At 40.6% G+C, this 24,399-nt stretch overlaps 1 long non-coding RNA gene across 3 annotated transcripts in view; it reads right to left on the minus strand.

Moving 5' to 3' along the window:
• Positions 1 to 22,976, minus strand: part of LOC133625749 (uncharacterized) — a 42,900-nt gene extending 19,924 nt beyond the window's left edge. For 2 of the 3 annotated variants that reach the window (XR_009819047.1, XR_009819048.1), the window contains exons 1-3: positions 22,786 to 22,976; positions 20,619 to 20,695; positions 15,742 to 15,859 (exon numbers count right to left, since the gene is read on the minus strand). This is a non-coding gene — a long non-coding RNA (uncharacterized LOC133625749). Of the gene's footprint in view, positions 1 to 10,593; positions 11,057 to 11,605; positions 11,643 to 14,997; positions 15,063 to 15,741; positions 15,860 to 20,618; positions 20,696 to 22,785 lie in introns of those variants that run through there. The other variant, XR_009819049.1, reaches the window with a different exon arrangement.
• Between the last annotated feature and the right edge of the window lie 1,423 nt (positions 22,977 to 24,399).

Consider the following 24,399-nt stretch of genomic DNA (forward strand, 5'->3'; position numbering starts at 1 on the left):
CACTTTTTGTGGTGCAGCATCCCTCCTCCACCCAGACTTACACCTGGATCAGTACCCCTCGGTGACAAATCCAGTTGTTTGCCAAAAGACAGACTCTCCAGTCCCCCTTCTATCAAAGGCTAGCCAATAGTCCTGGAAATGCACATCTTAAGCAGAAGGAACCAGATAGCTCCTTACAGCTCCGTCATGCTCCTGCCTGGTAGAGTAGCTGGGTCTAATGGGCTTGTTTGTTGCTCACTCATTTTGCAGGATCCAGCTGAAATGAGACACAGAAATGCTGACCTCTCATGCAAGAGCCTGTTGCCATGCTACTTGCAGCCGCTCTGGGATTAGGAAGTGCCAAAATTTCAGCAAACAGCCTGGACCTTCCAGGCCAATTTAGAGTCTCAAGAGGCCCAGATAGTTTGGATAACCTACAGTCAAGCATTACAATTTATGGGAGTTTGTCCAAAACAAACTCCGAATCAAGTCACTCACCCATCAGTAACTGAAACACCTCTCAGAACAAGGTGTGCTGCCAAGTACTAACAACAAGCTATGAGGTGGGGCCAGGCAGGATGGAGATGGGATAGGGTCAGCTGGGGATGGACTGCTGGAGCTAGGGCTTTGAGGTCAGAGAAAGTGCAATCACCCTTGTAATTCAAACATGGGCAAATGGGTGTCAGTAGAAGGAAATGGTGCATAATGAAGGTCTTTTTTAATAAGCAACTCTGTGAAACCAGTTTAGCTGCCCCCACACAGATGTAAATCAGAAGAAACTGGTTCATGAGAGCAAAGAAGAGCGCTGAAGCCACAAAGCAGAAAGATGTAAACTACATCCACAACAAAGATCAGTGCAGGTCCCACAGGGCTGCAGCTGAGTGTCTGTGCCCCATCCTCTACTGAAGGCTCTACGTAAGCACCTTGTCTGTCTGAATGTAGGGTTTAGTAAAAGGGAATGAGAGGAGGTGGAGGCAGAAAGTAAATGTTAATCTTGATGAACTCCTAAGAGTTTACTGAGATAGCCATAAATTCCTGGAAATGAGATTTCCAACCTCTTCAGGAAGCAGGATTGAAGTATAGAAGCCAGAATAACAAAACTTGCACACACACACAAAAAGTATATTAAAAACAAAATAGAAATGGCACAACTTCAGTAACTTAGAGAAAAGGCACCTGCAATCCCCAGAGGTGTATTTGAGCTGTGTACAGTGTCCATGATTCAGACACAATATCTCAAGGCAAATACAAACCAAAAGCCAGGAATCCCTTGTGACTAGCTCCTTTGCTCAACCTCACTCACAACAAACCAGTCCATGACATCCCACTGCTCTTAGTCTGCCTCTCTTCTCAATTGAAGTCCTCAGAGGTAATCTTCAGAGTAATTACTATAGTGCCTGGTACACTACAAACCTCCCCTCCATCTGTAAACTGGCTCCACAGTTAAACTTTCTGCTTCTCAATGACAATGCAGATCACAAAGTCCAGAACAAAAAGCACAAAAGCCAGAGACAAAGCTCCTGGCTGAAGAGACGCAGCTGTGGAATGAACTTGCAGAGGAAATGAGACAAATCCAGTTAGAGTACCTTTGGGAAACAAAGAAAACCATTCCCCTTTTCCATCACAAGCAGGATGACATTCACAGCATCACCATCCCTCCACATCTAAAGGAAGGTGATCTTTTTAACCATAAAGACGACAAGAACCAGAGATATACCAAACTAGCTTTTGATTAACTTTTTTCTTCCTTCTCATGAGAAAAACTCAGATATTACATTACTGTGATAATCAGAAGGATAATCCATCAGGAAGCTCAGTATAAGAACAAGGAAAATACTGATGGGAAATATTTCAGGAGGTTGTGGAGCTGCACTGTTCCTTAAACCTGTACGGGAGATGAAGTGAGACTGGGGAGCGTACAGACAAATGTTTGCAAAGATTAATTTCTGTATCATAGCTGTGTAAGGATCCCTTGGGTTCAATGAAGTACATGAGGACCCACAGAAAGGCAAAACAGTTACTGGTGCTCAGGGCAGCACTAACACAGTGTGATTTGGAGTGCATCCCATGTCCTTGCTACGGGCTGTTTTCTGCCTGAGCCTTGATTCTCATCTCAGCAGTGTGCTCCAGACTTTTTCCAAGCATGCTGTCTCCCCTCTGGGCCCAAAGGAACTCAGACTTAGCCCTTAGGCTTGTCTCTTTTCAAGAGTAAAACCCCTAAGACTAATGTTTATAATACTCTTTCCCTTCTCATCCTCCTTAATTCAAAAGATGTATATCTTTTTAGACATCTCAGAAATCACCATTGCTTTTGGCTATTTATTTTTCCCCAAAGCTTTACTGGCTGTCTTGGCACTGTTTGCAATCATTTATATAGCTGTAGCCAGACTGCCATTCACAATCCTGTCTAGCTCCTTATGTACCCCTTCTTCTATGATGCCAGCAATGCCTTCCTTCTCTTCCCTTATGATCTTACCTCTTAGGAACACGTTCTCACAAATAAGGTTTCCAACCTTGCAGGCACTAAAAGAGATGCCAGGTTCATGGGTATCCACAAAGCCTAACCTATGTAAGGCTGTTTTGGCCATGGGACAGATAGTCTTTTCTGTTCTTCCTTCTTGGTCCTTATTGTCTTTATAAGGAAACCAAGCTGATAAATTTGGTCTCTCTCCAGAAGCTGGAGTTAGCTGAAGGGCTCTAGACAGCCACTGAGCTCTGGGCAGAACTATCACTTTCTCGAAGAAACCCTGAAGAAAAACTTTCTCTGTAAGAGGGAAAGCAGAAAAGATGGATAGGTGCTGAACAGCACTTGGAATGAAGAAGCCTACGAAATCTATTCATTGCATACATATAGAGTCAGCAGGCCTGTGCAATTCCTGACCATTCCAGAGCTTATGGGAACAAACCACAAAGTCCTAACTGTCAGATTGGTAAGAGGGAGATAAAATGTGGTAAGAATTTGACTGGAAATAATAGGAAATAAACAACTGACCTTGAGATTGAGTGTGTATGGTTTAGCCCAGACAATAAAGCAGAGGTTTAATGGAGATGAAGAAAGGATGGAAGAGAGATGAAAGGAAATCCACAGACAGATGGGCTAGCAGGGGTTTTACTTTTGGTTGAGTTTTTTTCATTTTGCTCCCCATTTGGAAAAATCTTGAAAGAAATGTTTACTCTCCGTTATGACAAGAATATTTCATCTTTAAGGCAAAACACAAACAGGTCATGGCTTGGTAGCAATCAGAGGCTGCCATAGGAAAATTAACCCACTGGAACTAAGGTGACGAAATCAAGAGCCCAGAGGGTCATTGACTCCTTAAGGTCTTCAAAGACCTGCTGAAATTTATTTCTCTGTTGTTCTGAACAAACAGAACATGCACATAGGACAAAAAAATAGCTATAGGGACACTTCATAGCTTTTGAATGCTACATTTCCTTCTAGTTTGGCCTAAGTGTTGCTCTCAGGGAGTCACCATCACCCAGTAGCTGTTAAATAATCTACCTGCAATTAATGTATTTGTTTCCATCTGATTCCTGGGTCAACGTGCACATCTCCATCATAAATGATCCTTATTAGTGCACTTCAAAACCAAACGTCGTGGAATTCACTGTATCTTGGAGACTGAGTTTATACCCTTTGGTCGTAGTTTGTGGTTGAAGTAGAGGGCTTCGTGTTGCCAGCCTCATCACACAGGGGCCTTTGAAAATCAAAAGTTTAACGTGCCACTTGGCTCCAGCAAAAATGCAATCTTGTAGCAAAATAAGCTCCTGAAAGCACAAAGACCTAATTCAGGGTGTAGATTTCATTAAGAGAATAGCACGTGTCCATCTTACAAACCTTAAAGTATCTCAAATACTTTGCTTATTTCAGAACCTGATGTCATGAAATGGAACACTGAAGGATAATCATATATATTTGTTTGGTTTTCCACTTTGTTCAGTTATCCCAGCTTAAATCTAAGCCAAATGTTGCACTAAAAAAAACCCCTATGGATATACATGTTTTTTGATTTACTAACAGGAGTAAGAAAATAGGTTACAACAGCCAAGACCAGAGGTCCTCATTTGTAACTATTTATCCTCATGTAGTTAAAGGTCACCCACAAATTATAGACTGTGGGTTCTAGCACCATTCTGTATCTATAAATATACATGTATGTTTACAACTGCTACATACTCATTTTCCACACTGTGGTGCCCAACATTTCTGCTACAGCCTGAAGTGACGCTGCAGCACAGGAAGGCTCACTGGTGCTATATTTAACACAGAGAAACGTTTTTCATTGGGTGGAAGCGGGGTGGGAGGAGGAGGAGGAGAGGTAACATGGTAAAACCAGTTGTGCCTGAGTCAACCAAAGGTAACTGTTGTGGTTTGTGGGATAAATGGTTGCTGGTGTTCTAGATGAAACAGAGAAACAAACCTAGAAAGCCACTCTATTAAAGAAACCACTCACCAAAAACTTTAAAAAAAATGATTTGCAAATACTGTATCTTCTTTTTTTGTAGATGAAGGAGAAATTAGAACATCAGAATATATAAATAAAAATGAGATTTGTCAAGAATTATAAATCTATGGGGATTTTACTTACTTTCTTATTCATGATTCTCTAGGCATGAGCCTTTCAACATCTCTCAGTATGTTTTGCCATTCGGAAAGCTCAAAACCTGCATTCTCAGGAAAATATGTCACTCTGGGAATCAACAGTTTATGAAAACCTGCAAATACTGTGAGCCTAGCACTAGAACTGTGACACTGGGCCACTAACCTGTGTAAATTGATTAATTGCAGTCACCTAGTAAAAAGAGATATTGGGTTAAGAAGATGGTTTGTCACCATGCAGTGAGCGCTTGTGCAGTGAGACGGAGCCTCTAGATTATTTCTAATTTGCCATTTGAAATTAGGCTTCAAAGTTGGCCATGCTTTGTTCTAGATGACTTGTAGAGCTCTCTCCCAACCTGAACAGTCTGTGATTTCTCTTCAAGTATGTGTAGGGGTCTTTTCAAAATGCACAAAGGAGGCAATCCTATTTTGAAATGAAAGGTGGGGAAAATGTTTTTCCATTTAGGATTTGAATAATATCTTTCCTGCAAATAATTTTTTTGAAGTTATGACATTTTCTAAGCTGTTCCTCACTGAAATGATACAGTGCCTTCAGTAAACATGAGGTTTACAAGCCAAGTTGCTCACTGTTATAAGGGACTGCATGTACTCTGCACTAGTAGAGGCTGCTGCAGTAGGTACAGATTGACATTGTCTCCCCTTAAACTCCTCCAGCTACTTCTCTCAGCCTCTAGTTTTACTTCTGGTCAGATATGTCATGAAAAGTTACAGCAAAGTTCTAAAGTCCCTAAGGGTGATGAAGGTTTTCTTGCAGACCCAAGTTCCCCACGTACTCTCCTCAGGATGAATAACTGGAGGAAATGCCAAACCTTGCAATTCTTACACAAGAAGTAGATTTATGTCAGTTTGAAACCATGCTTTCAGCTTTAAATGGACATTTCCCACTTTGCTTTTTCCTTGCTCTCATCCTCCATCCCTGTGCAAATACAGCAGGCCCAAGAAAGCTGAGATGAGGCAATCAGCAAGCAGCTCAGCAGTTCCATGGGAGCAGCAACAGTCCCACGCCAAGGCCACTGAAGGCATGTGCTGCAAGCAGGCCGAGGGCAGTGCAAATCCAGAAGGTAAAGAGGTAAATGTATGACACTCCACCCCAAAGGTGAGAAATCAAAGTACAGCACACACAGGGCAAATAGAGAAGAAAGCAAGCCCCACTTACCCTAGCTTTCTGTTCCCTTAGAGAATCACACAAGCACAAAACCATGAAAACAATAAACCCAGCTGCAAAGGCAATGAAGCAATTTGTTAGGGAGATGACATTTTTAATGAGAAACACTTGCTGGAGGAGAACAAAAGGCCCTGTTTGGTCAGAGAGATGCTCTTGATACTCTTCTGAAGTGCATGAAAAAGTAATTTCATTTAAGCGTCATACACAGAGCAGCTGAATTTCCTGAGGCTCCAGATGTTGTCCTGTGCAGATGCTGAACAAATGGAACTCTGTCCTGATGAAATGAAAAGAAAAAAAGCAAGCTTTCCTAAACCAAAACCCTTGCACCAGAGTATTTCACATCTTAAAAGAAAAAAAAAAAAGATTTCACATCTTAAAAGAAGAAAAAGAGTTTTTATGAAAGAGAGAAAGCCATGCAAACTGGGGAGAAAGGAAGTTCCTTAAAGCAGCAACACTGGACATACAATCAACTGTTCTTAATTGCCCTATAGATAATTGAATCTGGATTTGCAAAATACCAAGTTCTGGCTCTGTCCCCTCTTTTTCTTGGCTTTGCACTGTTCCTCTTTGACAGTTATCTGGCTGCAGTTACACTGATCTTGTTCCCTAGGAAGGGGTAGATTCTGCAAGTTTTTATTGGGCCAGAAGTTACTGGAATTTTCCTGGGCTGAGTGATGGATTCATAATCAACAACTGAAAAGCTATAATCAATATGTAACTGTATCTCTCAGGCAGTAAAAGCTCAAGCCTGATTCTTAACTTGAGACTACACAAGTTTATTTCCTGAATTTCAGGGAGGACGAAGGCTTTAGTGCCTCAGTGGTAAAAGCTTTTGAAATTAGAGATCAGACCAAAATCAGCTCTCATGTCACTGAAGACTAATGAAATATAATGACTTTGATATTCAGATACTTCATTCCTGAACTTTGGGATGGGTGACAGAAGTAGATGTAGATGACTACTAGGGTTTGTAAGCCATATAAGGATCTATACAGATTGTGGTGTAAATCAGAATAGCCTTAGGCCTTCTGGCTTATGCTCTGAATCTTTTTTTTTTTCTGCTCTTTTAGTCTCTGAAAAATGGAGACTATTCACTCCTTCTTTTAAAGTGCAAGTCTCTTTCTGACACAGCATTATCTTTCTGCTAAGTGGTAGCAGATGACAGAGTTTGAAGCAAGGCTCGAACAGGAGAGCATTCTACCTCTTACCCAGGGCCCCTTCCCAAGAAGCAAGGCTGTCACAGGCAAGTGTGCCTTTGAAAAAAGCAGTAATAAAAGCCAGGTTGGTGATGCTGGTCCATCAGCAGGTGGTACTGTGTAGTCAGTTTATAGTGAACCAAGTGAGAGTGATATTGTTTAAAAGTGGAATTTGGAATAGATGGTTAGCATTGCATCTGACACAAACCCAATGGGCAAAGCTAAACAGCTGACACACCAGAGTACACACTAAAGGAGGAGGAGGCAAGCTAATGGGTGTATTAAGTAGATCTGAATGAGAATAGAGCTAAAACTTGTGAAAAGAAAACAACTTAGTGCATGCAAGTTATGAGAAACCATGGACTGAGCTTTTGTTTCTCTCTCTTGAGAGCAGATGTAACACCAGGCTGTGTGCAGCTGCCTTCCAGCACAGAGGAAAGAAGATGCTTCTAGTATAGTCAGACAGAGGTGGTCTGAGAGTTTAGACAAGCAGGTCGATCAGAGGACTGAGAAAGAACATTCCTGCCTAGTTTCTTTTGAAATAAATCCAAGATAGGTCAAATGAGCTAGTTTCATCCAAACTCAAACCCGAATCTTTGATGACCTAATGTAAGCATCAGCAACCATGGTGCTGGTGGCTCATAGAATAGCATTGTACTTTGGAAAAACCTGCTTGAAGCAATTCAATAAAAGTGAATTGACTTTAGGATGGAAAAAAAATATCGATTTTTACAGAATTATTGGGTGAGATCTAATGGCTCTACTGAATAACTCAAATTCCAACAAGAGGTAATGTTTTTAAACATGTTACCAGGTTTTGTTTCGTGCATAGGTTGCCAAAATAATCCCTTTGCATACAGGGAAAGTAGTCAGTGAAACTTAACTTCTGGTAAGCACTTCTGAGAGACTTCTACAAGCAGGCAATCTTTCAATTTATATTCTAAACAGGTTTGCACTAATGCCTGCCCCTTCCAGCAATCATCAGTATACAGGCAATCTCCAAGTCTTCGTTGCTAATGAGGAAGAAAATCACTGGGGTAGAGAAAAACTAAATATAAGTAAGGTGATTTTTTTTTTATCTGTGCTCATTTTCCCTCTGAGAACACCCTTCAGCAGGGCTTGCTTGAGCCATATGAGATACAAAGGGTTTAATCTCACAGAACTTTTGCTACAAGGGCTTCAGTGAAGGAAGTACTTCTGCATTTACACACCAACAGTAGACGCTACCACGTGAGCCAGCATAAAGGAGACAAACAGGGAGTGGTGCTGAGGGACCGAGGACTTCAGGGCAATAAGAGAGGCAGATGAACAAGGCATCGTATTTTAAAGGATGAGCATATTTTTAAGGATAACAGTGCTGGAATGGTGTTTAGTCTTGCTCCTGGTACTAAGTAACACTGCACTCCCATGTTCCCCCTTCTCCTCTGTATTTTCCCCAGCAGTCCAGGGATCATCTGCCTGGCAGAGGCTATGTTTTCACCTGAGAAAGAAGCCAGTGGAGATGAGCTGTACTGAAACACACCAAGTGCCATTTGATGCTCAAGCAGCAGTGCTGCAAGGGAAAGCTGCTGTAGGGCAAGTGCCTTCTCTTTGTACATCCCCAAGGAATGGGGAGCCAGATAAACCTTTGGCAGTGGATATCAGCATCCAGAGTATCATTATTCAGGGACTTCTTGGCCTTCTTTCTCAGTATTTGATTTGAGATTTTAAAACAATTTAGGAAAAAAAAAAAAAAGAAATCTCCTGGGTATAAGTATAAAATAAGTCCTTAAAGTTACCTGGAATATCTAGCTTCCTCATGGATTGGTAAATGAACACACTTATCCCTTGAAAACACCAGGGAGTTATGATTTCCTCTTTCAGGAATCGAATGTTCATTTTCATGGGTCATTAGAGATGGATAGCTCTAAAGGTAGTCTAAATCTTTAAACTCCCCTGTCTTTTAACAAGTGGAGAAAATCAGCAGAAAGACAAAAAGAGAGGAAATAATGAACATTTGTAAGGCCACTAATGAGCTATTTTGGGTCATTACTTTTATTTCCAATAAGAATTTAAATTACAAACTGTTTTGAGAATTGCTTGCATTAGGAATTTACTTTGTAATGAATGTGACTGCAATTTTAAAAAGCTGGTGTACAGGATGGTAGAGAGGCCATAAAAAACCCAAGTTACATATTGAATTGTACATGCACATAATGACTCTATTATTTCTAGGGAATTAACTTTTTTCCCCCCTAACTTTCCAGACTCTGAATCATTTTCTAATAGGATCTCAACAGGCAATAGTATTAAAAATGTGTTAGATGTTAGCATCTGGGCCAGGAAAAGCATGACTATCTAATATAGAGAATCTAACCAGGGCATTCATCCAAGCCTGCCATCCATCTTTCCGTTCTCTGTGATGTCTCTTCCACTTCAGGGTACATGGATTGAGCAAGTCCTTGGAATAATTGCATTTAAATGAGGTAAAGCCTACCTGATGATTCCTTGCCAGGCAGGTTGCAGGTCCCAGGGAACTGGTACACAAACTACAATCATCCTCTAGCAGGCAATTTGAATTGGGAAGTTATTTCAGTGCATGGAGGCAGACTAAAACCAGCCACTTCATTCCATTAAAGGCAAAAGAAAACCCCAAAGCCTCAGGTGTCATGATTTTGACACTCAATTTTCATTTCACAGAGGAACAAAAATGAAACCTGTCAAGAACTCTCATGAAAGCTTTTAGGAGGGGTAGACAAGCCAGAGTAAGGAACTTGGTGGGTGGGTAAGATCAGCAAACTGGAACAGCAACATTGGGAGGATTTGAAAAAATATCTGGCTCCACGTCTTCCCTTTTTGATACAGAAGATTCAGTTTCAAAATCCTCCTTCTAAATTAAACAAACCTCGATATAGTTATAAGAAGTCTGATCGGCAAAACTTATCTCTTCCTTATCTCTTCCACTTTTGATAAAATGAAAAAAAGCTATAATTTTTCTTGGCTGATTCTAATCCTTGAAACTGTGGTAAAAAAAGAAAAGAAATCTTGTTTTGACCAGCATGAAAATCACTGTCTAGATTTAGGATGTCCTTTTACCCTCTTCCTATTTATCACAGTAGAATAAGATAAGGTTTGTTCTAAGACTAAGATAGATAAGGTCACAAGAGGGAAAGAAAAGCAAAATCCTAAATGAGAATACCAGTGGACTTCCAGTATGTATAGTTTTGCTGAGGTATCCAGGTAGTTAAAAATTAATCAACTGCACAAGGTATTATATTTGGATGCTAGTGTGCTCAATTAAAGTCTTACTTCAGTAGGGCAGACTGTCAGGAAAACTTAAGAAACTGTAGCTGCCTTTGAAGGTTCAAAGTTGCCAAAGGCAATATAAAGAGAGAAGGAATAAAAGGCGTTTAAATTATCCTATTCACTTATTATGGGTTAGGAATCTCTGTCTGCAGAGAATTAAAGGCAACAAATTGCTCTAGTACACTTCCAGTGGGTTCAGTATGCAACAATTAAGCTCTCTCTGTTTGGGATGGATTGGAATAAAGAAGCTGAACTCAAGTTTTGTTAAAAAACTTAAACTAGAGCTTTAATGCTTAGAAATATTTTGTTTTCCTGCTCAAATATGCAGAATGTACTAAGAACAATGCACATGCCCTCTTTGGATGCTATGCTTCACCCCTTTATACCGCAGATACACATCACACCATCTCGTCATAGTCTGAAAAAACCTTTACCTTAAAACCAAGCTGTACACTTCAGTGAATCCTAGCAAGATCTTCCAGAAGCCCATCTCACTGATGGTTAAAAGGGTTTTTTGTTTCCAGTCCCACTGTGTTCACAGGCAGGTTCTGGCTTTGCTGGAAGTGGCATTTCATAAAGCAGACACCAACGAGGCTTGCAGCAACTTGGCTAACAGCCAACTGAGATGATAACTTCATCTGATGCTTGTTGATGTTCTGCCTAGCTTAATGTCTTTCTTTTCATTTCCAATCTTTTCTTGCCGTAACATGGACCAAGTGTTGCTTTATATTAATTGCATTAGAGCAGTCCTCGGAATTTTCAGCAAATTTGGGAACACACAAGACACTTGTGCTCAGGAGGGTTTATGGTCTAAACAGAGGAGAGAGAAAAATAGAGGAGGGAGGGGAAAGGAGAACAGAGACAGAAAATAATGAAAGTACTGAACAAACAGAACACCTATCCTCCAACTTTTCCAGTCCAAGCCCATGCCTCCACAGGCCTCACTATCCCTTCCAGAGAAAAGTCATGGTCCTGTTTACTGAAAAAGTCAAAGATGCTCTCTGAGGACTGGTGTGTCTTCAAACACTTACAGAATACTGCAACTATTTTATTGTCTAATCCTCTTGTTCGGTAAGTAGGCAAATTGTTGACAAAACACAACATTTCAGAAAGTATTGCTACTGCTGCCTCATAAATCTAGTCTGTCAAAAAGGCCAAAGATTTCCTGCTGTAATTTCCTGCTTATCCCTGTAGGGCTGTGCAGAATTGTTTGCATACCAACCAGACTGTATACAATTTCCATCAACTGTCCTAAAGAAACATTCTTTTCTTTGAAAAAGCCACTTAAAAAGTCAATATAACATCAAGACACTGCTTCTTTTCCTAATGTGAACGTTCCACTCGTGCCAATCAACTCACCTGAAGTCAACAAGGAAGTCTATTGCAGTCATTCAATCTGTAAGGACACATGATGAATTATGTGAATTCAGAAAACATATCTTTTCCAGTTTCTGGGCTTCACTTATAATTTTGATGACTTTATGAACACATTAGTCCTACTGCCAACCAAATAGCATAACAGCCTCACACTGTATCATCTCTGCACCTCAGCATCACAAGTCTACTTCAAAGTAGTAAAATAACAATTTGAACTGCAATATAAACTTGGTCTAGTGGCAATGCTTGCAGCAAAGAGTAGATCAATCCATCTCGAATAATCACCAACGAGCAAATTCTAATCAGGACATCAGAACCAGGAAGGAGAGAACAAAAGGTTAATAAAAACATGAGTAGAGAACTTCTTATAGTTTGTTGTCAAAAATCAATATAGATACTCACTGAAGAACAAAGTTAATCTTGTGAGGGTATTGTAAGATCAGATCTCAGCCAAGCAGAAGCTTTAGAAGTTACTGTACTGCGTGGCCCACATGAAATTACCCGTTGACAATATTGATACAGCTCTCGCTTCCTGTGAACTGCACAACCATCAAAGCCTAAATGGCCTTTGAATTACCCTGCTGAATGAACCTGACATGATTTGGAAATCTGATACAGAAGTGCAGTTGCAGTTTTATCCCCGATCAAATCATAAACATCTCTCTAAAGTCCTGTCTAGTGTATGTGCTTCCACTCAGGCTGGGAGTACTCTAAAGGCAATAGGCAGTAACCGAGTACATTTTGCACCTAGTTTAAGGACACCCCTGTGTTTCTAATAAGGCTGTCTGCCTACAGAAAACCATTTCTGTGTTTAGTTTAGTACTGACTCGGGAAATGCCTAACCCAGACAGTATGTTTATTATTATTATTATTGTTTTAAACAGAAGAAAAAAACAAGAGGGAACAAAAGTTAAAGCTGTTGTGAGTCAATGGTGTTTATTTTAATTCCAAAGGAAAAAAAGATTTACTTCCAAGGCATGAGTATCTGTACTATCCCTATTAGTGTGTAGAAAAACACAAGTGAGAGGAAACAGTATCTGTAATGGACAAATGAGACTAAAGAGATGTTACAGGACTTTCACAGAATTGCTAGCCATGAGTATTACAGCCACTATGGTATGAAGCAGAGCAGTGCTCATTCTTACAAGAGGAACTATGTGTATGCATGCCTGCATATGATGCTGTTGCATGTTGTGTCCATTATTCACTGGTATTTTTGACCTACGGCTTTACTTTTGGCCATGAATGTTTACCTCAAAACAATTTGTGAAGAAGCTGCCATATAAATTACTCTCATTACAGAGAATCACGGCAAACATCAAACATTTGGTTCTGCAATTTGTTTAGAACATTTTTGGGAAAACTCCAATTTTGGCTCAATATTCTCATCTGAAATCATTCAGTCTCATAATACTTCATAAGAACATTTACACAAAGCTGCTTTGAGAAAGAGAGGCCCAAAAATGAGCAATAGAAACTTCATTTTGGCTTTAATTAAACGTAATATTGCAGATCCAGGGTTATTAAAAACAGTTCACTGCAGATGGACTCATGCTTATATATTGAATCACAGATTCCCTGAAAGTGAAACATTTCATTGGCAAGTTGCTTGTAACTACTTATTGCTGCAGCATAAGGCAAACCAGTCAGTAAGACAAAAGTCTATTAAAAACACTTCCTAAAGCTTTCACTCTGAGAGCAAAGTACAGGAGTAATTTTCTTATATTAGTTTTGCATAAATACAAAGGCTGGAAACTTATCCCTAGAAATGTCTTAAGATAGGACATGAGACTCTTCACAAGAGAGTGAAATGCTGTAGTTAAGGAGAGGAGGAAAGTTAAAAATGGTTTTGAAAACCTTTTTGCACCCTCCTGAATGCAGACAGTGAATGACTTGGCCAGTTGGAAAGCAGAACAAAATGCTAGGGCAGAGCAGTAAAGATCATCTCAATGGGATCTCTGCTAATTGTATGTTACGGGAAGAAAGTGTTCACCTTCATGTCTTCATGGATCGTTATTTATGGGGTTTATCTCCCAGCTGAGAAAGTCTATGGCATAGCAAAGCATTAATTTATCAATTCACTAGTAGATCTGGTTCTTAGAACCCCTCTCTCATTTTTGTTTTCATTACCAATGTGGAAGATGGAAGATAGCCACCATGGGCCTCGTTCACAGATTTTTCTCTAATTAATTTACCTGCCTCCACAAAGAGATCCTTGCACAGTGAATACTTGTGCAAAGGCACAGATGAGCAACGGAAACCTCTGCCACATCTCTGATCCTGGAGAATGGAGTATTTCACTTTAAACTGTCCCTTATGAACTGGTGCGACTGGCTCAAAGTGAATCAAACAACTGTTACTTCCAACTTCAAGTAAAGTGGATGAGAGTGAAGAAGGTAAGAATGAGATAAGGTAATAGATTAAACATCCCAAGGTGTATGAGGCTTTAAAGGAAAATGGGCTGCAATTGAGAGGTTTGCTTCACAAGATCCAAAGACAGAGCCAGAACAAGAAGTCTGGAAGGCTATTTTAGTAGAGACAATTTCAGCAGACTGAAATAGCTAAACCAAGTCCTTCAGCCGGGAGGAACAGTTAGATGGAGAAGTAACTGGATTTGCAAAACAAAGGGGTTGCATTCTCTCTCCTCCTGTGACTGGCTTGCTGATGTGATTTTGCATGTTCACTGTCATGCCCAAGAGCATGTGGAGTGCACTTAGAGGCAAAGAGGGGGAGGGAAAGGCCGTGGGAAGTCAAACAAAAGTCTCATGAAAAGAAAGTCTGGAGTAAAAATAGCATGAAAGTCCTGTTCTGTTAGCATGGAGCCAGATGTGGCAGTGCAACATATCTAGAGATAATATGGGTCTCAGATGATGTTTATATGTCCATCTCTGTGTATATTGATGGTATATTACTGGGTTTATTCCATACTAATGCATCCACTGCACACGTAGAGGGGACACATCAGAGCTATAGTGCAAAGTTGAGTAATTACATTAATTTATCACACAGCTTTGCCTGCTTCACCAGCTCGTCCCTCTTGGATGCTCTTAGCCTTCCAAACAACTCTTTATGTTACAAAATCTTTAAGTGTTTAGGAGGGAGGAAACCAGTAGGGTTCTATAAAACTTGAATAAGGTATTACAGAAAATATCCTGAAGCTACATTGGCTGCCTTCTTCTTTTCCAGCAGTGCAAATCAGGAGTGACACCAGTGTGGTTACACTGCTGCTGTACTAGATGACAACATCACAGATTAGATCCAAGATCCATAGAGTAAAATTATTTCTAACACTAATCAGGATTAATATCTCTTGTAAAGCTATTAACCCTAATTAGGGTTTCTATAGATCCTCAGTACTAGTATCAGTTACTCACCTGTCTTAAAAGCAGCTCAGTTTTTGTCACCATCATTGGTGTTCAGATATTATTCCAGAACATCTCTGTTGATGAAAATCTCCATTATTTCTCTACTGAAATGAACCACTGTTTTTTCTGGTCCCCACAATGAGATGAGATGAAAAAGGGAGGTAATCTGTCTTGCAAAAAAAGACCCACTCCAAGTACAGAAGCCCCTAGACTCCTGATATCTCAGATCAGATCCTGATCTTATACATCCTCAACGAGGTTGGTCTGTCAGGTGGAAAGGACCTGACAAGGGAGCTGATGAAGCTTTGCTGAGGCTGGTTGCCCTCCTGATAAGGGTTATAATTCTCTCATGCTTCATCATAGGCTCTCACACAAGTCCTTTGTGTCTGATAGATGCTTGAATTCATAACTATGATTAATAAACGAAGCCAATATTTTTTCTATCAAAGTATTGCAGGGTTTCAGATCCATAAGCCAACATGCTGGAATAATTTTAAAAAACAAAAACCAAACAAGAATAACAGCAGATAGCAGCGCTGTGCTTTGATGAGGTTTCGGCAGTGGAATCCACAAGTAGCTTTGACATTCCACCAGGCTGGACAGATAACGTTGGTTATTTTCAAAAGTCTCTCTGCCCCCCACTAGCCCTTTTATGTGGTTGCTGATATTCACAGCTTCTTGATGGGTAAGAGAATGACATAGGTTTTGCTATTGCAATCACATCTGCGCCACAGAGACTTCCTGGATACTCACAGTAAGCAGGCAGCTTCTTTCTGGTGGGATGTCCTCACTTCCCATGGCTTCCCTTCTACATTCATCAGGTGAATGAGGTTTGAAAATCATCCCCCATGCCATCCAGACATAGTCATACCTGCAATTAGTAGAAGTTGTGACTGTTTTTTACCTTCACTAAATAGCTACTGCTGAAGGTTTCAGGTTGTTCACAGCAATTCTGTAAACAAGCAGCATTGAGTTAATACATCTACACGCAGAGACCCAAAAAGACATTTTTAAGTGAGTGGGGGAACGGTCGACTGATCTGTTTCTTTGACTGAATGTAAAATTATCTCCAGACTCTTAGATCTGTTTTAATCATTCATCTTCCATACAGACACACCTAAATTTTGTTTTCCACTGCATCAATATGAAATTCTATGAAACAACAATTTTGCCTATCCCATTCCCTCACTGACCAGCTCTTAACATCCTACACTTCAAAAGCTAAGAAATATCCTCAAGTATCATTATCACTGCATTTTCCTCATGAGACATCTCTCCATCCCTTTTTGAAAATAAAAAAGTCCTTTTATCTGCTTTTAATGGACATGAATGCAAATACAAAGAGAGTATAATTCAGCTCTCTGTACTCATGCCAGTTTTAAAGATGTCTACTTCCACTGGTCACTATATGCTTCAAGGTTATGTAGCCAAAATCCTGTGATCAAAACCAGCCCCAAGAACAGCTTACTCAGCAATGCAAGCAAACACAAAACCCTTGCATGCTCAAATATGCAGCACTGAAATATTTGTGCTTTTCCTTTGTTTGATATCAGAATATGGCCATCTATATTTCCACTGATTTCATCTCCAAGCATATATATAGCAGCAGTAGCAGAATGCTAAGATGAGACGGCTATTTTAATAAAAAGCAAATCCAACAGAGAATGTTAATTAGGTATCTAGTGTTAAATCATACATCAGGAAAGAAGATTGAACAGTAAGAGTTTTGCATCTGAAATATATTGGTAATATAAAAGTCCTTGGAATTTGATGACTCAGCATGTTTGTGTATAATTCACTTGAATCATTCACTTCAGATCGAGTCTGAAATTAAAGTAGTTATCTTATTAAAAAAAGGTAAAATTTAGCAATTGCCATTAGTTTAAGGGAGAGCTAAGAGCTCTTCAAACTATCAGCAACAACCTGGCAGCCCAGAGACAACCAGGCACTTGGATTAGCATCAATGCAGAGCGATCTGCCTAAGGTGATGCTGCAGTCAGCCGCCAAGCGTTGCCCCATCCAGGCGTTTCCTCCTGTTCAAAAGCTCTTTGGGGATATTCAAAAGATAGGTACTGGTGCCAGCTCAGCTTTCAGTGGGAAAAAAACCCACAGCAGCAGCAGCAGACATGCCAGAGCTGTCAGCCTAACAGCCCTGCACAGTGAGAGATACTATGGACCACAGAGAGCCTGAGTTATCCTTTGGGTACCACATGGATATAGATGCAACATGAATACAGAGGACTGATTCAATAGTGGCAAGAAAGAATGGCTCTGAGTGCTCACTGTAATAGGTCTTTGAAAAACATAAGCTTTGAGTATCTGAAAATGTTTTATCTTAATTAGTAACTTTCAAATCTTATAAAATAAAACCAAGGAGTTATTTGATACCTGATATACCCAGCAGAAATCACTGCATACCTACTTTGTCGCTGCTTAATCAAGATGTTTTTCCCCATTTCTGACTCTGTTTAGATATTAAGCAATTTAAACACCCTTCAGTGATGCCATCCTATAGTTAATCCAAGCTGCTCACCTGCAGTGCCATGTGACTACAACCTGGTTTCACACGTTCTAATAAATCAGTTTTACGCAGACGAATCCTGTCCCAGATACCTTTGATATGCAGAATTTGTACATAGCAGAGAGAAAGTCTGGCAGTGAATTTCTATTGCCCAAGGTCTGATCTCAATGCACAAAGCAAAGTCTTGAGATTAGAAAAATGCACTTGCTTCTGGGAAATATTCTACATGCATGAACACGTTAAGAAGACAGCTTCTGCTAGAAATGGATTGTAATCTCTATCTGAGGCCCCTTGTTCAGAAGCAGAAAAAGGAGGGAGACTGATCTGAGTAAGAGGCTTAGGACTTACTGATACAGCTGCAAAGCAAAGTTACTTAAACTCTGTGTGTTTGTCCAAACTCTGAAAAGCTCTGCACAACAACCTAAGCAGTTAAAGGCAAGAACAGGCTAAAGTATCAGGCATGGAGAATCTGAGATAACAGATAACTTGGTTGTTAATAGTTTTGATGATGCAGCAGAAAATTATATGGGGAACAGAGTGGAATCATCTATGTTTTACAGGAGTTGCAGTTGTTGAAAACTTTGCAAATATAGCAAAGTGGCTACATAACATTAGGTTGGCTTTTATGGAAAACTGAAGTCTCATCTGACTTACTGGCTTAGCTGGCTCCAGAGAGCAGGAAGCACAGCTTTCTCCAGCTCTCAAGGCTACACATCAGACAGGCCTCACCTTTGTCCTTTGTGACTGGCATCTTCACCCTGCTTTCCCCTCTTTCTGGCCTGTGCCTCTAGGTTAGTTGCAACATGCCAAGAGAGCTGCCATACTCTCCCCTCTATAGCCCAAGGTGCTCATGCCCTCTGCCAAGCTCCCTGGCCAGCTAAAACCTCTTGCCATCACCCTACTTTCATAACTGGCTCCCACTCATTAATAGGCATGAGACCAACAGAAGCCATTCTCCAAATAATCCCTCAGAAATGACTTCTCTGTCTAATAACATCTCTTATGACCCTCTTAGCCAAAGGACAATAGATTACAAAGCATTATTATCTGTGTTTTAATATATAAACAAAACAGGAGCAGAAAACAGTTCAAATGAAGACTTCCAAATACATGTTCATGAAAGGGTTCTATCAGATGATTCCCAAAGGTTGATTTAACGAAGGCTGACAGCCTTTTAAGGATCCAGTCAACCTTTCTTAAATGATATAAAATAAACAGGGCCAAAATTTTCACATTAATCTGAAACCAAGCCCATGGGCTTTATGGCAATTGACATCTGCATGGGAGAAAATTACACATGGGTGATCAAAGCTTCTCTCTGACAGGGTGTACTTCCACCTGGATAGATCTGGCAGTTTTTGCATTTGCCAACAGACATACATATAAGGCAGAAGTCTCAAGAGTCATCCTGAAAATGTGCTCCACAGGTTCCAGGCCCATCTCTCCAGCCATTGCATGAATTGAGAACCAGGATTTGGTGAGGAGAACTCTCACACTTGCTTTACAAGACTGTCCCTCAAAGGAGAACATGAGAGTCAGAGCTGTGCTGAGAACTGAAAAAATGGTTCAAGGTGTAAATATAGTGATCCCCAACAGTTCACCTTTTACACTTTGTCTTCTACAGGATAATAAAACACCAGCAAACTATACCTCTTGCCTGCAGAGGCTTATATTCAACACACTGTGGCTAACTACCCTTAATTGCTGTCAGGCTCCCAATGCCAATGATGATATCTGAGAGACTAAACCCTTGCAGACAAGAATTATAGCTGATTTCCTTACCCTGGAGACAATTAAGTCCCATTAGCTAAGGAGGATCTCAGAGAACAGGCAAGTTGAAAGGGAGGTTAAGAAGAGTTGTCCTGTGATGATGAGATTCATCTGCTTCTTAGGGCACGATGCCTCACCAGTCAGATACAGAGTTTATCCTGGGTTCCTTGAGTGGCAGAAAGATAAATGAAGGAGAGTACCTGTACCTATCCAGATCCTCCTGAGCAGAAACTATATGTCCTTCTGGCATCTTCAGCTTATACTCTGAACTGCTTTAGGAAGCACACACATTAGCTAAGAGATCTCCCAATACCCATCTATCTGCAGGCATAAGATGGAAGCAACCTGATGAAATGCACTGAAACTGGTCTTTCCAAAGGGTTCACAAGCACAGATGCTTTGATAAATATGTGCTGCAACTGGCAAAGTTATTTAATCCGCCTTTAGTATTACTTCCATATTATGATCTTAGCTGTCAAACCAAGATCTGGAGGGAGAAATAGAAGAGGAGAAGCAGAGGAACAGCCCAGTCTCTTATGTTAAATCCACTTCATGTGAGTACATCAAGGCAGAGGAGTTTGCTGCCTCATGCTGTGAGTCTACGTCTCCGTTTTTGGCAGTGGAACAAAACCCTGGAAGCAGTCTGGAGGTATTCACGTGTTTTGCTGCTTGCTTTGGCTACTTTCAAAGCAGCCTAAGCCCTGTGTGCTCTTTATGGAAATGTGTTTGCAAGGCTTTTTTTTTTAACCAAAAAAAAAATGGTCCCAGTGAAATATCTGCAATTTAAATTCCTCCACTCTCTCCTTTAAAAGAGAAGTTATTAAAAAAACTGAGTTTCAAACTGTTCAAACAACAGCAGCAACCTTATCCATAAGAATATCAAAACAGCCAGCTAAAATGGGGCTTTTAGATTACTCTCTGTATGCCTCATTTTTTATTCATAACAGCACATATTCTCTCCTGTGTGAACTTGCTGGGATATAATGTATTCAGACTCTGACTCCTATCTAAGGAGAGCTCCTAAGGCAGTGCATTTGACACTGCATTCCTCAGGAGAAGCATGGCACACCTGAACCAGCATCAAGGTGACAACTCCTCTTCCAGAGGTTACAAGGCAGCTGCAGATGACTATGGAGCATCAATCCAACACATATTCTGCTTCTGAAGCTGATTTAACAGCCTATAGCCACTTCTCTGCTGCCTTGGTTAAGCACCTTCTGATGTAGTTTGAAGTTTGATGCTGCCTTTTGCTGCCATGCAGGACACATTTTATGCTGGCTTTCTGAAATGCCTGTTTTACAAATGGAGCTGTGATCAGCTGCTTAACTGCCCTTGATACCTGATATGTAAGTCCGTTTTTTCCTAGGCAATTCAGGTTAGGAATTATCCAGTTGTCTCCAGCAGTCTGTATTTTCCCTGTGGAAAGAGCACAGAGGACACTGAGAACATCTGGGAGAGGGAGGACTTCAGTCATGAACCAAATTACAGCCTGAACAGAAAGCCAATTGCTCTACTCAGTTGTCCTAAGTGGGGCAGAAGGAAAGAAGCAAACCAAGAGTATATCGCTTTGGAGACTTCTGTCATCACTTCAAATCACTTTACATCTGAAACGACAGGAATGAAGTGCTTGTGATGATATTGCCCTAGTAGATGGATCAGAAAGAGCTGTTGAAATTTGTCTGTGAGTCCGTCCAGTTACCCTCAATCCTACTTATTGCTGCAACACTGCAAGTTTGCTCAGCTTTTGTTGGCTCAGACTCTCTGCTAGTGCTGTACGAAGACGTGAAGTATGGCACAACAGGCAAAGGAGTAGAATTTTATTGTTCTGGGTCCTTGCTCATGGTCTGATTGAAATGTGAAGTATTACCTACTTGTCCTTCACATCAGAACAGCCTCAAACCTCTAGCTCTGAAATGAAACCCCTTTGAGACTCCTTGATAGTGCACTTCAGCAAGTATTTCATAATCAAAATGAGTCTTGGTATTTCTGAAAGACGCCAGGATCATGCCAGCACATCTGTTTAGACTGAATAACTGACTCATTTGGGCAAGTCCTTCTGCCTCTGTTTCCCCTTCCTAATAAAAGAAGGATAAAAATTAAACCCTCAGTAGACTGAAGTTTTCATCCTAGTTCCAGATATTTTTCCCTGTTTTTTAAAGTCCTTCAAGATACATGAAGGAAAATGTTTGATGTTGTTTTTTCACTGCTGTCATTCTCATCTGTTGCTCATCACAAAACAGACCGAGGGATTTTTTGATACTGCTATATGTCTTATCTTTACATGTCAAAACCCAAGGCAGAAAAATATTTTGGAATGTGAAAAATATGGAAACTATAAGGAGGGAATGGAAAAGCGAAAATGAAGTACATATTATGAAGAAAAGTGCTAAGAGAACTTACTCAATTGAGGGATAATAATATGTATTAACCAAAATAAACTGGCCTCTGAAAGTGAAATACAATAAGGAATGCTCTAGGACCTTTTCTAATGTACCAGCTACTTAAGGAAAAGATTGGAAGGTATCACTGAATGAAACAGGTAGGTGACTATTAAAGGAACTTGTAACATTCAGAGTTTTAATTTAATTAGACCATGGGCTGACGATGGCCACTGGACCTTCAGTTGCAAGCTGTCTTGCTTTTAACTCTCTCTGGAAGGCAGAGAGTAGGCTAGCAAGGGAGAGTGGATTGGATAGGTAGTCCTTAAAGCATGCAACAGAGAGAGAGGAAGCAATGTCATGTGTAAAAAAAATCAAAAGTGCAGCAACCTCAAGAATGTCTTTGTTTCCCTCAAACCTGCTGAAGCTGTGGCATGTTTTACACATTAACCTCTCTGTACCATGAGCAGCACAAGGCCAAACAATGCTGAGGTGATAGGTCATTGAAGCAATAAAGCAACGCTTTATTAATGTCTGTGCTCCCAAAAATGCAACCCCAAATTCCCTCCAGATATTCAACTGAGTGATGGAAGCTTTATTTGTGAGTTAAACCATAGAGAAAACTGCAGCCCTTATGCCCTCTTAAATCATGCAGCCTCCTTGGAATGACTAAAATTCCCTCTGAGTTGCATTACTTAGAGTTTGTAAACGTCTGGAAGGCATAAACCACTAATGCATGTAATTTTTCTTCTCCCTTCCGCCATTTCTCCATCTTTCCCACACAGATTGCTGCTTTCTCCCAACCACTTCAAAAATAGGATATATTTCTGTCTCACAAACCATGCACTATCTCTCCTGATCCAGAGAGTCAAATTACACTGAGATTCAAAACATACCTCCTTGCTGAACAAATTAGACATTCATTTTTTTTTTCCCCTACAAGAAGATATCTGTTTGCAAACCAGGTGTGACTTGAAGTGGTCACCTCAAGGGTTTCCTTCAGGGAGAGTTTGAAGGTCTCGGAGAGAACTTTTTGATCATCACAGCCTGGCTGTAGCCAACAGCACACGATACCTCAATGCACACACCATGCTGAGCTGTGCTACAGACAGAGCTGGATGCACTTACCATGCTTCTTTGGATCACATCCTTGGTGAGGTGTTTCCACGTGAAGCTGGCTCTACCTCTTCCTGCAGTGCTCTGTAGACTCTCATTTGCCCAGCACTGAAGGTTTCCCTTCTGTAGGAGACACGTGTTAAGCCACAACAAACCTACTTAGCAGTTCTGCTCTGCTCCCTGCCTTTTCTGCCAGATTCACTTTGCACAACATCTAGCACTGGTTCCCGAGGATATTTTTCACATGCAACAAGCTTCCCTCCCCTTCAAACACTCTCAAGTTAATAGTATACTCAGAAAGCACTTATTGCTGTACCTTCTTTTCAAAGTAAGGTACTCAAAAGCCCCGATGGCAAAGCCAAGATGATCTGAGCCATTGCACCTTTAATCTTCTGTCTCTCCAGCTCAATAATAAGATGTACTCCGTACCAAAAGTAGATTGCTTGGGTTCCAGTACTTGGCTTCATTTTTTGCATAAGCTATAACTGGAGCTCTCTCAGACACTACAGTCATCCTGTGGAGGAGCTTAGCATGAGTTCAGCTATTGCTTCTCAGCCTTACTTAATACAAACACCAATACATTGCGGAGATGTGCACAGCCAAATCCATCCCTGTTAGTCAACAAATCTATGCTTTCATGCAAGAGTTTTTCACCGCCACGACACCGAAATCACTCTCATCTTTGAACATCACAGCTCATAATGCTCGTATAAAATACTCATGGCAGAGAGCAAAGTCAGAAAAAACAAAGTCCCTCTCTGCTCACTATTAGAGTGATGGCAATAATAAATGAGCAATCTTCTTAAACTGCTGTATGACTGTACAGCTGTCTCAGATCCTTATCCTTGCAATTTAAAAGCACTTATTCTGTTCCAGGCTTAACTTCCAAACAAGAAATGGACTTTTCTTGAACTCGCACAGCATTTACCTCAGCAAAGGTGATGATTACAGGGCTGCCAACAGCATCTTCACAAGATAAAAACAGATCACTTAACATACACAGGCTGAATTCAGATAAAGGTATGAAAATCAAATGTGCTTTTCAAAACTCACATTGATTCGTTGTAACCTCTTCCCTTTATGAAACAAGTTCAGAAATGTTAACAACAGGGACATTCAGATTGGCTCTGGTTGGGACAGAAATATACAGTTTTGTCACTGTCTTCCAAAGAAACCCAAAGATGATATTGAAGATGGGTAAGGGCAGAAAGCAAATGTGAACCAAGATTTCTGATGCTGAAGTAGTTTGAAATAAAGCTGGATCTATGAGGCTTGCAGGAGGTTGTTTTCTCTCTGTGTTTGTTTGCTCCTAAATCTTTTTGCCCATCTTCCTAAGGCCAGTGACCTGTAACCACATCTTGCAGTGTTGGCTTTTGACTCATTAAGAACCCATCTGTTGGGTTTTATTCATGCCAAAGGCAGGAGCTGTGTGCAGCACTGCAACTCCTACCTGGGATTTCACATGCCTCCACTGCCAGATGATGAAAATCTGCGTGCCTGTAAGTTCTGTGTCTGTTTTCATACCTGGGACTCTTGTAGTGGATAGATAAACACTGAAGTGGCACAACTTGTTCTGCACAAAGTTGGTGAATAGGCCTGAAGTGATGTCTGCTAACAAATCCCCAC

Source organism: Colius striatus, chromosome 7, assembly GCF_028858725.1.
Source record: "Colius striatus isolate bColStr4 chromosome 7, bColStr4.1.hap1, whole genome shotgun sequence".
NCBI lineage: Eukaryota > Metazoa > Chordata > Aves > Coliiformes > Coliidae > Colius > Colius striatus.